Source organism: Lepidochelys olivacea (genome assembly GCF_965140295.1).
Source record: "Lepidochelys olivacea isolate rLepOli2 genome assembly, chromosome: 1".
Taxonomy (NCBI): Eukaryota; Metazoa; Chordata; order Testudines; family Cheloniidae; genus Lepidochelys; species Lepidochelys olivacea.
Genome location: NC_140411.1, coordinates 142,352,928 through 142,365,398, shown reverse-complemented (window position 1 = coordinate 142,365,398; position 12,471 = coordinate 142,352,928). Strand labels below are relative to the sequence as shown.

General features: G+C 39.3%; 1 protein-coding gene across 5 annotated transcripts in view; it reads left to right on the top strand.

Moving 5' to 3' along the window:
* The window catches only part of MAP7D2 (MAP7 domain containing 2), a 124,240-nt gene that overhangs the window by 662 nt on the left and 111,107 nt on the right, over nucleotides 1-12,471 (top strand). The window lies entirely within an intron of this gene.

Here is a 12,471-nt window from a genome sequence, read left to right as displayed (position 1 = left end):
GAATCCCTGCATCTGTGGGAGAGAGTATCCGTAATAGCTACAGGAGAAAGCTGTTAATGCTGAATGGTTTGCTCTTCCTTGGGCATGTCAAACATGATTTGGTTCAGCAGTATCAGAAAGGGAGTATGTGTTATCTGAGAGTAAACCTGCACAGAGCTCTGCTACTGTTAGACTGGTATAGTTCTGATTCACGCCCCTTGGCTTGCTTATTTTCATTTTAAAACTGTTTTCTTTGTGGTATAGTAAATATTTGCCACGAGGAAGTTTTTAGGTGTCTTTAAACCTGTTGGACTGGTCTTGCATGACAGATGCACGTTAATTTCTTAACCACTAAATGTGTTGCCAGCGATGGAATGAGCTTTATTTTAGCCAAAAGTAAGGATCAAGGGCAGAACATCTAAACACAATTTCCTACGGTGTCTGGGCCTGTCTATACTGGTAGGCCAAACCATGGAATAAACTGGTTAAGCTGGTATCGAGCTTGAACAATCAGTTTAGTTCTCAGTCCTATATAGGCAGATTCTAAAGGGCTCTCCTTTCCTGCTTCATTCTAAATAACCACATTGTAAGCTTCTTGGGGCAAGGACTTTTTTTTGCTATATGTTTGTACAGTACCCAACACAATGGAGCTCTGATTCTAATTGGAATCTCTCAGTGCTACCAAAATATAAATAATAATTACATGAGAACATATTCAAATGAAGTGAGCTGTAGCTCACAAAAGCTTATGCTCACATAAATTTGTTAGTCTCTTTGGTGCCACAAGTACTCCTTTTCTTTTTGCGGATACAGACTAACACGGCTGCTACTCTGAAACCAGTATTTACTTTGTAAAGTCAAGCATTTGAACATTAGGAAATACTAGAACTAAGGTTGCCTGTGAAACCTTATTCTTTCCCCTGCTTGTATGTGTGGGTGCATTATGATAGACACCTTAATGACCTGATTGCATACTATTTTTTCCACTGCTTCAGTCAGTGCACAGTGCTCAGGGAGCTATTCAGTATATTATTATCTCCATTATCCAATACGTGACCCTTTCGCGTCTTATAAAACCATGTACTGAATACAGAATTATTAATTTACTCATGGTGCTCATAAGCTGTAGTACCTGAGTGCCTCGCAAATGCTAATAAGTTTATTTTCACAATTTCTTGGAGAGATAAGAGTATTGTTAACCCTATTTTACAGGTGGGGAAACTGAGACAAAGACAGTGAGCAGCCACAGCTCAGTTGCTCTTCAGAGTGTTTAGCATTTCTGATCATCCAGCCCTTGGTATCTCAAGTTGGGCCCCTAGAAAATGAGAGCGAAACTAAGTGACCATGTATCAAAATTCCACTTCAAGTAACTTGCCTAGCATCACGTAGGAAGTTTCTGGTAGAGGGAGGGGCGGAAGTGAGGTCTGTGTAACAGTCACCTGTCTTAACCACAAGACCATCTTTTATCTTTTTGCATTCCCTATTTTATTCTCTATGCACCTTCCAACTGCTAGAAAAATGAGGGAGGGTTCTATAGATAAATCTCATTGACTATACAACTTCTCAGTACCATCCATTCTCTGTCCTGTCCTGTGGAAATAGTCATATGTTATCATGTGATCAGTCTGTGTCACAATGAATCTGCACAAGAATGAAGCTTGCATGGGCAATTGTAATTGCTGATCATGCATCATCAGGATTTGAATCCTGAATTTTAAGTACTTCAACACAGAGTGCTATTCCTTCAACTACAGGACTAAATGTATTAGTTGGTAGCAGAAGACTGTTACCCTGTTTGAACCTTCCACTAAAAGAAGTTGCATAATACACTGAAAAATAGTGTGTTACATATGCATGAGTAGCCCCATTCTACAGACAGAATAGAAAATAAAGGTATGCAGTGTGGCTAATTGGATGACATTTGGGTCTGCTGTAGTGGAGAGCTGGGATATATTGCTAGTCCCAGTTTAATAATTGTGAAGGGTACACAATTACTAAAGCACTCAGCAACAGAGTTTAGAACTCATGCTTTTCTGGTACACATTATTATTATTATTATTTATTTGAATTTATCTTCTCCTGGGGTTCTCATCCCAACATGGGAGGTATGTGGGTGCGGAAGAATAATATCTGCCCTCTGTGATACCCCTAGAGGTGGGCAATAGGCCACTGGGGCCATTTGTTGGGCCCAGGTGATAGTTGCAACTCAGCCTGGATCTTCCCATCCCTTCCTCTGGTACTATAGCTGCTCTGGCAGCAACTTGGCAGAATTTCTGTTCGCAGAGATTTCCAGTGCAATGTATGCTGCTATGGCAATAGCTGTGCGGTCCCAGCCTTAGAATGTTCATGGTGTTTTTGCATGCTGCCAAAATCACGCAGTAACAACACAAGCCATGGTAGGGAAATAGCTGTTTTCCACAGTTCATATTCATCTAAATCTGAGCAGAATTTCATGGTGCTAGTAAACTGCACTTTCCTCTTGCCAAAACCCTGCTACAAATAATAAAGGTGATAGAGCTCAAGAAAGATGACAATCGTTTATAATGGAAGGTGTTAGGTAGACTAAATATTGGGGTCACTGCCAGTTCTCCATCTAATAATAATAATTAATAATGAGGAATAAATACCAAATGTCAAGCTTCTGAGTTCCAGATCTCTCATCTTCCATTTCACTGCTCTGTGAAGTGTGCTTAGATCTGTCCTGGAAACCTAAGAAGAGCTCAGTATTTCTGGTTATTTTTCAGGGAAGTGTTTTTTTCTTTTCTCACATAAAAGCTTGGTCAAAATTAAGAGGATTTAAGAAAAAGGTACATGTGGTGCCTAGTTAGGTAGAAAATATAAACAGAGTGAAAATATAAGGAGCAAATTCTTACATATTCCTTCAGATTTTTTTTCCTGCTGTGATGACAGCATTCACTCAGCTGATTTCTATAACATTTTTCAGTGTATAGCACAGTATGCTAATGTTGTTTTATAATTTTTTATGTGAGAAATTAATATTGTTTTCCCAAGGTGTTAATTTGAGGGCCTGCTTTTATATGGTATAACTATTTCATAACCATCAATTTTATTTCAGAATAGTGTAATGCGTTCTGTAGTTACATAAGTAATGGCTCAGAGGCATTACCAGTTAAAATTATTTTTGTATTTTGTAGAATGAAGTGAGGAACAGTATCTTTCCTCTTTGAACTGCAAAAATGCGGGGGGGGGTGTGGAGAAGAGTTGTTGCTTGAATGTCATAAGCTATTAAAAATGTAGCAGCGAAAAATCTGAACTTTAGGGCGTTAGAAAGCAGTCTTGATACCATACATAATATACATATTTCAGTCTGCATTATTGGGTTTTCATACACATATGTGCAAAATACATGAGTTAACTAAGGGTTAACTTAGATATTTGATATTCTTTTTTTCATGTTGACTGAAGGGGTTTACATGTATGTCATGTAAATAAAACTATGTATACTGCCCTTTGAAATCTTAAGATTTTTATAGTAAGCACTTTTTAGTATGTATTAAAACAATTATAATTTTGTTAGCAATTTTTTTAACTTAGTAAAAGAAGTTTTGAATATCTTGTTCATACTCTTCAGTCAGGTACTAACACCACATATCCAGTGCACTGAAAAGTGCGAATGTGTGTTTGGTGGCCAGATTATTCTTTTTGACTGTTCATGTAAAAAGGTGTGTCTTTTTTCCCTTATTCTGACATGTGAATTCCTCCATTGTCAATATATTCCATGGTTGGCAGTTCTAGTTGGTTCTTTTGCTGTCCTCCACTATGGTTATATTGGCAGTCTCAGTGGCCATTAGCCAGTATTTTAATAGATTAGCCATCTTTAAATAAGTGCCTTTTTGTTTTGATGAATATAGTAGCATTGTAACTAAGCCTGGCTCCCCTCAAATCGTTGGATCTCCCCATGTACAAGCTGGCTTCCATTAACTTCATTGCAGCACTGGCTGTGAAGGAAAATCACAATCTTTCTGCTAGGACAAGACGCTCAAACTGCTCTAAATTTAGGAGCATTCTCTGTAAGATTCTCAATAGCGGTTAGTCTCAATTTGAATATCCATATGCAATTTCTGTGCTTAAATAAAGTAAAAAATTGCCGTGTATAAAAGTTGTAACTAAATGCATCTATTCAGGCACTACAAAAAAAAGAGTAGGCAGACAAACACTATGTTGTGAAGTGTGAAAATATTACCTACGTCCTGATATAACCATCTCTTGATCCACTCTGCCTTTTCCACATTCCATCTCTGACTGTTTTCAGAGTAGCAGCAGTGTTAGTCTGTATTCGCAAAAAGAAAAGGAGTACTTGTGGCACCTTAGAGACTAACAAATTTATTCCACTGAATGCATCCAATGAAGTGAGCTGTAGCTCACGAAAGCTTATGCTCAAATAAATTTGTTAGTCTCTAAGGTGCCACAAGTACTCCTTTTCTTTTTGCATATCTAACTGGCTGTCACAATTTTTTCCAGCCGATCAAATTAGAATTTGAGCAAATCTGTGGAATTCGTTGTTTGATCCAGGTTCTCCTTGATACAATTTCCTTTCACTTGATGTGAACAACATATTTTACCTAGCTCAGTACAGTGTGTTACTGTGATTTGAGTAGTACACATTAATACAGTGTGTTCCTTTGTTACACACCCAAGTTTAACTTTCATACAGCATGTTTCTCTCATACTGGCCTAGGCAAACTTTTAACTGTTTACAGGAATACTAGTGTACATTAACAAAAGTTACACTAAAAAAACACCAACGTTCCTCTAGTACTATTGTGAACTTGATCTAGTTATTATTTAACCCCTCTTATTTATTACCATTTACATTCTTTTGTATGAATTTGCCATAAGTGACCTGCTTTTGAATGATAGATGACTTGATATTTACTGACTGTGTATTTTCTGTAATTGTGTCAGTGAGGATTTTACCCGTCTATTGTACAGTATGTGTGTATATATATGTGTATATTTATATATATTGCCCACAGTCAGTTTCTCTGTTTTTTCCATGCTCCAACTTCATAAAAACTACATGATTTTAAATTTTGAGCTGTTATAGTATACTGGATAGTCTGCCACATTGCTTGTGTCCAATACCTGTCTTAGGGTCATTTAATGGGCCACTCACTAATTTAGTGACTTGTAATCTTAGGTGGAAAAACATTTATTTTACAGCAGAATAATATACTGTACTGAGGTTTTAGAGATACCCGTCATTGTAATTGATCTCCCTAACTGTGACTGATGCTTGTGTGTGCCCGTCTGCACACCTGATGGGAGCTGATGTCAGTTTAGTCTTCCTGCTGGGAAGTGGCTTAAGACAGGAAATGCATTTCACTGTTAGAATGAAATAGGCAGAGACTTTCAAGGTTCTTATTGTTCTGTTACTTAAAATCTTATGTCCGACAGTCACTGCCTCTCTCATTCAGATAATGAATTTCATTTTCTTTGCCTTGACTTCTGCCAATGGGCTGTCAAGGTAGCAGTGTTCTCTGCTTGACAATCTTTTCAAATGAATATTGTAAAGATCTTAGTGATGTATTTTGTGTGTAATTAGATAGTGATTAAAATCTTTCATATTAAATGGCAGTTTTGCTTAAAAATTGTTCTCTATTTGGTGTTCATAGAGTATTTTTTGTTAAAGTAATAAAATAGGATGTTCAGATCTTCGATTGTTCCATCTTAGTTTTTTTTCTCTTCGTTCACTCCCATTATTCATTATTTGAATTATTATTTAAATGATTCATGTAATTATACTTTCATTCAGCTCTTTTAAAATTTTTCTTGGCTCGTCTGAATTCTTCTCAAATGTGAGAGCAAATAGACAACATCAAATTGCTATATCTCAACTCTTGCTTACTGTGTGCCTAATTAGCATGTGTTTCTGTGAGTCTTAGCGCAACAATTCTCTTTGCCCAATTTAATGTCTAAAAAGTATGTTATCATCATATATATCTGTTCTTTGTTCAACTTGCTATTGTAATCGTCACTTCACAATAGTAACAACCAAACCTCTGCTTTCTCTAGAATTTCTATAGACCAGTGGTGTGCAAACTGGGGGGCACCCCCCAAAGGGGGGTGCAAGAGGTTCTCTGGGGTGGTGCGAAGAAACTTCTGCCTTTTGCCCTTTTAAAAAACAAACATACAAATATCAATGTTGCCAACCTTACTTCTGTGCTGCTGCTGGCAGCGGTGCTGCCTCCAGAGCTGGGCAGCCAGAGAGCAGTAGCTGCTGGCTGGGGCGTTCGTGTTGTTTGTGGCACAGGACGACTATTTTTTTTAATCCCACACCAGTCCCGCCCTGCAGTTCCCACTCCCACCTGCTCCTGCACTGTCTGTTGAATTTTTATTCCACTCCCACTGTTATGGCAGCAGGCTCTCTTTGTTTCTATCGTGCTTCATAACTCTAGTTTCTGACAAGGGATCCCAAATTGGTAGTGACTAGAAAAGATGTTCATTTTTAAAGGCTCTCATTTTCCAATAAGCAGTGTTTGGGGGAAGTGAGTAATATTTTAGGTAGCTTCTCTGCATATGACGGTAAATGAACCTTTCAGTGTTTTAAGTCGCTCCATGGCTTCTCAGTTTGCAGAATAACTTCGGTGCAAGTTATTTTCCTTGGTCTATCTTTTTCTCTGACTGCTGTTTCTTTTGGATTGGTTTTGGTAATACTCTTAACCTTTCTGTTGTAATACCAATCTAAACAGGGAAAACTCTCACATATGTCTGATAAATTAAAACCCTTGTTACAAACTTCATTTCTTAATGTTTCTTTAATATTAAATTATTTTCCATACTCCATGGAGTCAGCTTTATTGCCTTCCATTGTCAGAATTTAGGCATTCCAGTCTTTTGTAGGATTTAATTTCCCTGAAGATTTCTTTATCCCATAATGAGCTGAAATAGATTTTTATCATGTATTCAGTTCCTGGATTTTCTGGTATGACAAAAATCTGAAGATGTCTTTCTCTCCCTGTTCCAGAAATATTTTAATTTCTCCATTCATTTGCTCTCTCTGTTGTCAAACCCAACCCATTTAATGAAAGTTCATTTTTATAGTTTGTCTAATGTCAAATCACTTCTGTCTGTTTGTTAGAAGGGGACTGGTCCACCCCACAACTGCATTGCATATGTTTCGGTTAGCTGTTGTCAAGTTGGCTTGTCCACCTGCAGTGTCTTTCTAAGTGGGTTCTTCGCTTCAGTGATGTCGGTCTTTACATTCACTTTCGTGCCTCTGCTGCATTTCTCATGTCCAGTGACAGAAAGGTGATGGGGCACATAGAGCATTCTTTAATCTTGCAGAGCTATTGGTTTAAGCAGCCATGTGAGAATCACGATGCTACTTGTCCCCTTTCTTGCTGTTTTAATAAATTTCCCCTCTTAATTGTTTTGATTTTTCCAATTGTTAACATTAACTGCCTCAATTAGAGAAATAGGCAGTATTAAAAAATGAACAATTCTAGAGATTTGGCTATATGAAGGGAAAGGGCTGGAAGGGTAATGTTGGTGAAACCATATGTCAGCTCCTGGATGCCTATTGTAAGGGCTCTGTAGAAATATGTAAGAAGATAATGGCATGATGTATACCTGTTGTTCTTTTTCTGTTCCAGTCAGATGCTGGAGGGCATATTGATCCCTGTAGTTTAATCCAGTTAGGTAAACTCTAGCAGTGTGTCCTGCTTTGTTCAGCGTTTGTGAGTGGTCAATTACCTGTCACACGTTAAACAGAAACCAGAATGACTGTTCTTTAGTTTAATAAAATGCTCTTTTTAATATCTGTGGTTTGTAATTAATTCAGTTTGTGTGTCATAGAATGGAGGAATTTTTAATGGGTCTTTGATCCACAAAGAAAGATACAGACTTATCATAAGGCTAAGCCAGCATGCTCCAGGGTATTGACTACAGAAAGAACTTTGAAGTGGTTTTCCTTTTCAGTCAGTGAGTGTGCTGCTCTTATTTTTTTAAGAGTAAATTAGATTATAGCTTTCCTCAAACTATAACCCAAGTAAACAGTCCTTGATTATCTATCTAGAATTAAATGTTTTAAATGTAAATTTAATTTTATTGTAAGTAAAATAAGCCCTTAATTTGGAAAACCTTAATCACTGAAACAAAGATGCATTATTTATGTAGTTAAGCAGGCCATAGGGCACATCACAAAATGGATCTTGCTCTTTGTCCCAAAAGGAAATAAATATAATCTTCCATTAAATATCTTATCGGGGCATAAATAAACACTGCATTAATAGCATTTTAAATACTTGATGTAATGGTGCCTTTATTTTTGAAATACTTTCTACATGGTACCATGACTGGATTTTAATAACAACAGTAATGCTTTCCATGTGTATATTTCTTTCGATGAAAGCACGACACAAACACAAAAATTAAGCCTCTGTGAGGCAGGTATTCTGGTTTCCCTGATGGAAGAAGCTGAATCTTGCAATTGAGACTTAGTCAAGGTCACAAAGGAAATCTGAGGCAGAGCCTAAGTTGTATTTTCAGTCTCCTGATTCCCAGTCCTGTGTTTCAGCGACAAGACATCCTTCCCTGTATTCAAAGCACTTTATCTCCTGTTAATATGTACAAGCATTTGTTATTCAACTTCAAACTTCTTTTCAGTAAGAAACACAGTTAAGTGCTGTGGCTATGATTAGGAATGGCAGTTATGGAACTGTCTAAAGGCCTGGTCCAAAGCCCACTGAAATTGATGGGTGCCCTTCCATTGACATCAATGGGTTTTTGATCAGGCCCTGTAAGAAGAGATCTAAGGGCTTGCAAGGTAATGTTCCAGAATGTGGTTCTGTAATTTTTTTGAGGCTAGATTTGAGAACAAAGTCTGAATAGGAATGAGGCACTGGGGAGATGGGACACAGATAATGCATGATATAGGTCAGAGGACTCAAACTCAAATGACTATGAGGGCCACATGAGGACTAGTACACTGGCCCGAGGGCTGCACCACTGACCACTCTGCCCCCTCCCTGCCCCCAGGGGGTGCAGGAGGGTCACGGGGTGTGTCAGGGGGCTCAGGGCAGGAGGTTGGGGTGCAGGAGGGGTGTGGGGTGCAGCAGGGGGCTCAGAGTAGGGGGTTGGGGTGCAGCAGGGGGCTCAGGACGGGGGATTCGGCTGCAGGAGGGGTTCAGGGGACAGGGCCGGCCCGGCGCGCACCAGGGGCAGGGGAACTGCGGCCAATGGGAGCTTCGGGGGTGGTACCTGGAGGAGTGGCCAGGGCAACATACAGACCCTGTGCCCCCACTCCCCCAGGTTCTGGCTGCTTCCCGGAGTGGCGCGGGGGCAGGGCAGGCAGGCAGGGAGCCTGCCCTGCCCCCAGTGCGTGCCGGGCCGGAGCTGCTCTCGGTAAATGCTGCGGCGGGGGGTGTCGCGGGGAGCTGGCTGGCTGCAGGAAATAGCCCCGCTGGCGTCGTGTTTGAGACCCCTGATATAGGTTGTTTAAAGAGTGTTCTATGGAGAGAGCAGAGTTGAAGAAATCATGAATCCTACAGTCAGTGAAGTGACTGAGAAGCTGAAGACCTAGAAGAAAAGTCTGAGAGACACGTCTGCATTGAGGCTCAAATAAACTGCGGTGCACTCATTTTTATAAGTTAGTTGGAAGAGAGCTTATTGTGTGCAGCTATTTTGACAGAATGAGGGAAAGTGCATTTTTGTGTATGTTTGTTTTTCCAGTATATTGTTCCTGATCTGTTTTATGTTGTGTTCCTGAGTTTTAGATATTATTCCTTATTTAGATACCACTGGAATTGAATGTACCTTGTTTTTTTTTAAGATACATATTGATAAAAGGGTGTATAGAAGAAAATAAGTAGGCTGAATCATAGTGAATTTAAGCAAGCATAAGAGGGACCAGGGAGCAAGTGAAAAGGTGACTGACTTAAAATTACAAAAACCATTTGAAGAATGTCTTTTTATTAATGTATTCAGCACTTCTGAAACAAGTCCATGATGGGTAAATATTTTTCTTACACAGCAAATTGGTGGTCCCTTTTCTGTGCAGAGACTATTACCTTCCATAATTTTACTTATTATTTTCTTTGTTTGGAGTTTATGGACAAAGTTGTTTAATCCTGACTTGAAATTTTTCTTGCCTAAAATACCATGTTTGTCATTCATGCACTGTTCAGGTATTGAAAGTTTTACCTGACTACTTTTTGCAAGGGTACTAATCCTACTGGCTTAAGTAAAGAACACTTATGCTGCCATGATCCCATGATCATTTATGTGCAACTTTCTTTGATCCACTGGGGAGTGTGAAGATTTGCTGATTATGTAACCAACTTAAATAAATCAGTTCTGGGTCTGGCTGCTGCTCCTCCTGCTGCCTTCTTGAGCATGCAGGAGGCTCTAGCTTCTCATCTCCACATAGGTTTGCTGTTCCTCACTGCTACCTTCCCTCTGAAAGGAACAACCCCTGGGAGGTTTCCGAGTAACAGCCGTGTTAGTCTGTATTCGCAAAAAGAAAAGGAGTACTTGTGGCACCTTAGAGACTAACCAATTTATTTGAGCATAAGCTTTTGTGAGCTACAGGCCACTTTTTGCTCCGTGACAGCTTCCTTCTGAGAAACGTATTGGCTTCAGTTACTCAGTCCATTCAACCCAACCACATATGTGGTTGCCTTAGTTTGCCTCAAGACACATCTTGCTTGACCTCTAAGCACAAAAGAAAATTGTGCAAAAGCAGGGGAGTCTAGGGCAACTGCTGTCTTTTCTGATGCCTCAGAAGATTGCCTTTTAAAAGTAGTAAACTAACATGTAGGTATTGTTACAGCATTGTTATAGTATTGTTACAGCATTTGAGACCGCAGACCGAAGCCATAAACAGGAAAGCTATGTAAAGTTTTCATGCGTACTAGGTATTTGTAATGGAAGGTAAGTTGTGTTGATTTTAATGGACACGGTAAGTTAGTGAGCAGCCGGAAGACACTGGAAGTTTCCCCTAGCGTTTTCAAATAGAGCTAGGTTTGTTATCTTCAGAAATTTCCTAGAAGGGATTAAGTTAAGCAGTTTTGTTTAGAGAACAGTAAACCTACAAAAATACATTTAAACCACTTGCTCCCCTTGTTGGAAGCAAGGGGGGATATTGCGGAAGCAGTGATTATCACTCTAAGGTAGCAGGTAGTGGATGTTAAGATATGTGTTTGGCTGGCAAGAGTTATTACCAGTTTGAGAATTTCACTGACAAGCTCTGAAAAGACACTCCAGCTGGAGGGGAGTTGTGCTGCCGCAAGGCCCATCAACAGCAGAGGAGGATTATACAAGAATAAATCTGGCCTTTAATAAAAGCAGAACTTGGGCTTGATGAGAAGGGGGAGGAGGAGTGCCTGCAGCCAAGAGCCTAGATGCTGAGTTCCTGAGTGAATTACTCAAATGGAAGGACCAGGCTTTTGGGGATGGGGGAAAGGAGGAGTGTGAGTGAAGGCAAGGGGGTGTTATCCCCAAACCTTTAAAATCATGAGAACAGAAGCTTTTCAAAAGCTTAAATATTTAAAGTAATTTCTGCAAAATATTAAGTAACCTCTGTCCTTATGATCAACGTATATTACTCCTCAGGGAAACTTAAATCATGACTGACACAAACCATGAATCTCACAAACCAGAGAATGTAGTGAACTTTAAAAAAAAAATCAAATAACTGGAGCCGTCTTTCGATTTAGGAATTTTTAGATTATTCTGTAAGAATCTGCTTCAGGTATACACAGACAAGAAGTTGCAATTTTCTCCAAGTATTTCTCCCTGTAACTGCCCATCCTCTTTGTGAGGAACTGCAAAGAGAATTGTGAGAATTCTATGTTGGGGACTACATAAGTTGAAATATTCATCTGTGCATGATGTTTTTGGTGCATCAGACATGCAATCTGAAATGACACACTACTATTCAGATGCTGGTTTTGTTATTCATAGATAGTCACCAGTATCCAGGGTATTCATATTTCCTCCCTGAACCTCAGATGATATGTTTATTTTTAATTTTTGTTTTTTGTCTGACCAAGAGTAGAAGCTGTCTGTCATTTACATATACTGTATTATGATTCTCCTGAGTAACTTTCAGCTTGAGTGCCATCAGATCTTAAGGGAAAGCAGGAGAGGTGAGATGGGATCTCTAACACTGAATGGTTCCTTTTTCTGCTAGACTCATAATATGAGTTAGTCAAGAGTAACAGATTGGAGAATCCAAGATGCAGTTACTCTTATAGATAAATGTACAGGTAAAAATGTTTAATTTCTGGGCAAGTGGGGTACATTTGAAATCATGTAGAGCAGACTCTCATAATCTGCTCTGATTTTTTTATATATGCAGCTACTGTGTCCTGCACTAAAATGGTACCACTCATTATGGTGCAACAGCAGTGCGTCATCAAGGTGTGGGAACAAACTGGCTGAGCTGCATTACCCAGTGTGCAAATAAGAACTCTTCCTTCTTGGTCTCGCAAGCATCCCTGTAGCAGTCATTTGTTGATTGCCCTGTGG